This window comes from Eubalaena glacialis, chromosome 14, assembly GCF_028564815.1.
Source record: "Eubalaena glacialis isolate mEubGla1 chromosome 14, mEubGla1.1.hap2.+ XY, whole genome shotgun sequence".
Lineage (NCBI taxonomy): Eukaryota > Metazoa > Chordata > Mammalia > Artiodactyla > Balaenidae > Eubalaena > Eubalaena glacialis.
The window spans coordinates 85,820,072-85,824,014 of record NC_083729.1 but is presented as its reverse complement, the minus strand read 5'-3'; positions in this window follow the sequence as shown (position 1 = coordinate 85,824,014).

Sequence of the window (3,943 nt, the reverse complement as noted above, 5' to 3'; positions counted from 1 at the left end):
CTTCTTGCTTTGTCACATTCAGCCCCAAGGTGGTTGCTGAAACATGAACACAAAGCAGATATGTCATCAGGAACCCCCAGGAAGTAACTGCAAACCCAGCTGGTATGGGAGGGCTACTCCCCCAGGCAAGCCCTGGCACATGTGCCCTCCTCCATTTCTCTCACAGTTCCTGCCACACTGTGTTTTAGTTGGATCTCTCTGGGCTAGTCTTCCGAGCCAGAGGCACAAACAAGGTCTTTTACTCCTTTGTATATGCTGCATGCTGAGAGCTGCTCAAAGGTTTTTTTTGTTTGTTTTGTTTTGTTTTGCTTTTTGCCTCACCTCGTGGCTTGCAGGATCTTAGTTCCCCAACCAGGGATTGAACCTGGGGCCCCAGCAGTGGAAGCGCGAAGTCCTAACCACTGGACCGCCAGGGAATTCCCAAGGGCTGCTCAAAGTTAAGTGCTGATTCAGCAAATGAATGAATGAATGGCCAAGTCGGTATCCAATGTAAGAAAGCTAAAACCCTCATGATTCTCTTTAACGATGCAATGTCCTTCCTAACTCTGGCTTTCTCATTTACCCTATGTTAATCTTATAATTTTGCACATGTTTTAGTAACTCCCCAAAATCTTGTTTTAAAACAAAGCATAAAAAACCTAAGTACTTGACATTTATAAAACCTTTACAATGTGATGTTCAACCCAGTACACACTTTATCTCATTTAATCTTCACAATAACCTCATCAGATATTTACAATTTTTGTCTCCATTTAAAGATGACTAAATTGAGGGACTTCTCCAGTGGCGCAGTGGTTAGGAATCCACCTGCCAATGCAGGGGACATTGGTTCGAGCCCTGGTCCAGGAAGATCCCACATGCCGCGGAGCAACTAAGCCCGTGCGCCACAACTACTGAGCCTGTGCTCTAGAGCCCGTGAGCCACAACTACTGAGTCCACGTGCCACAACTACTGAAGCCTGCGTGCCTAGAGCCGGTGCTCCACAACAAGAGAAGCCACCGCAATGAGAAGCCCATGCACTACAATGAAGAGTAGCCCCCGCTCACTGCAACTAGAGAAAGCCCGCGTGCAGCAACAGAGACCCAATGCAGCCACAAATATATAAATAAATTAATTTAAAAAAAATTAAAAAAAAAGATGACTAAATTGAGACTCAGTGATGTCAAACAGCTTGTACAAGCAAAGAAATAGATAAAACCTATCGATGGCATGATCCTGATGCTAGAAATCTGACCATGAATACTTTCCCTTCAGCAAACATTGGAAGGTGCCCCTCTGATTGATGAGAAAAGAAAACTGATGTGAGTGCACAGCTGGAGTGATGGATACAAAGACAGGCCAATTGAATGATTTCTGATCACAAACTTCCAGAAGGAAGATGAATTCCTGAGGACAGTTTCTCTGAAACAGATGGGCACAGGCTCTCTTGAGCAGCCACATGGCTTAAGTGTGTCAGAAGTCAGTACAGACCACTCCAGAGGAAGATGGTGATTTCCAGAAATAGCCCAGTGACTAATTCCAGGACTAAATTAATTTCATATCCAAAGGAAGGTCAGTGCCAGGAGCCCAGAGCACTGCACTGAAGTACCGAACATGGGTGTGGTCCCTGCTCACCACGAGTTACTCAGGGAGGGGCAGCCGTTGGCTCAGATAGTCCTGGTTCATCTCTGATGTTGGGTAGTTTAAGTCCACAATTTTAAATTTTATAATTTTCTCAATAGATAAAAAATAGTTTTGATTTTTAAAAACTGTATTCATTTATGTAACTTAGTTTCTGGCTGACCACAGGAGATACAAAGGAATATAAGACAATGACTGTTCTCAAGGATCTTACAAGTCTAGTGGGGCAGATGATGTATACCAGAGGGTCCTGAAGGTTGAGTCACGGAGCTTGGGCTTTACCTCTGAGCCCATCAGGGATGTGGTCAGATGTGTAAAGGCCACTCTGGCTACACTGGGGAGGATATATTCAGGGAACATGAGTGGGTATGAGCAGCTAAATGCTGCAGTATCTCGGGGGAGAGAGAATAGTTGCCTGAACCAGGTTTGTGGTGGTGAATCAAATAAATTAAAAAACCACAAGATGGGCTTCCCTGGTGGCGCAGTGGTTAAGAATCTGCCTGCCAATGCAGGGGACACGGGTTCGAACCCTGGTCCGGGAAGATCCCACATGCCACAGAGCAATTAAGCCCGTGCGTCACAACTACTGAGCCTGCGCTCTAGAGCCCGCGAGCCCCAACTACTGACACCTGCGCGCCTAGAGCCCGTGCTCTGCAACGAGAAGCCACCGCAATGAGAAGCCTGCGCACCGCAACGAAGAGTAGCCCCCATTCGCTGCAACTAGAGAAAGCCCGCAGGCAGCAATGAAGACCTAACACAGCCAAAAATAAAAAAAAAAAATTTTTTAAAACCCCACAGCTACCAGATGGATAGAAGCACTGGGACATGGTAATTGATCAAGGATGAGGGGTCACGCTGCCATGACCTCTGGCACGGGGGTCGGTGGTGCTGCCCACTGAGGCAGGGACTGGGGAAGGGGCAGGGTTGAGGCAGAGAATGATTCCAGTTTGAGATGTCTGCAGAAACTTTGAAGCCAACATAGGAATCAAGAGTCTCCCACTAAAAGAAGTACACCAAATTTGAAATCATCTATCCAGTGCTTTTTTACTGAGCACTTACTATGTGCCAGGCAGTATGCTAAGAGCTAGGGTTTTATCAGAAAATGATATGCAGCTCTGTCCTCAAGAAGCTTATGGTCCAGTGGGATCTAGAACAAGTCTTTTTTTTTTTTGGCTGCACCATGCAGCATACAGGATCTTCGTTCCCCGACCAAGGATCGAACTGGGGCCCCCTGCATTGGGAGCACAGAGTCTCAACCACTGCACTACGGGGAAGTCCCTAGAACAAGTCTTAAAGAAGTTTTGGGACTCCCTGGAAAATCTATTAAATTACTCTGTGTATCTTCATGAGAATTGTACCAAACAGAGAAAAAGCTCATTGCAGCCAGTCTGTGCCCTTTCCCTCAGCCCCCTCAGCTGTCCCCTTCACCCTGGGCACAAACCCTGACCCCAGATGCCACCTCTGGACCCTTGCAGACCTGCCCCCTGTGGAGAGCTCCCATATGCCAGGCTCAGAGTGGCTGCTTGTGTAATACTGTCTCCTTCAATCCTCACAACAGCCTTCTTCTTCCCTCCCTTTTCCAATGAAGAAATTCAGCAGGTGAGCAGTTTCCCTAATGTTGTTGCTTGTAGCCTGAGCCAAGATTAACAAAGATCTGTCTGACTCCAGAGCCTGATAAAGTCAGTGGGTGGAAAAGAACTGGCATTACTTTTTGGCCTGAGCAGTAGGGGTCCTGCCTGGGGCCCCATTCTTTAAAGCAGCGGTCCCCAACCTTTTTGACACCAGGGACCGGTTTCATGGAAGTCAATTTTTCCATGGACAAGGAGTCGGGTGGGCGGGATGGATCACTGTAATGCGAGCGATGGGGAGCGATAGGGAGCGATATGAAGTGGCAGATGAAGCTTCGCTCGCCGGCCCGCCTGCCACTGTGCCGTCCGGTTCCTAACAGGCCTCGGACCAGTACCTTTAAAGGTCCCCACTCTGACTCCCCTCCAGCCATAGCCCATGAGGCCAAGGGAACATGCTCAACCAGAACCCCGTGCCCTGCCCTAGACTATGCTCTGGGTGCCCAGGACCCCCAAATTCTCTGTGGACTGGCTCTAGAGCCTGCCTGGGCCTCTCCCCAGGTCTGTCTTCCTGAGAACGGTGTCGATGTGCATGCCCCTAGACCTACAGGTGGCCCAGGAGGAGCTATTTGTGAGGGTGAGGTGAATGGAGCTTGGAGGTGTGGGCAGAGTGTCCACGCATGTGTGTGAAAGGCCCCTGTGGCTTGGGGTGGACCCAAGGCTGGGAATAGAAGGGGCAGGCCATGGATGGGGGACCA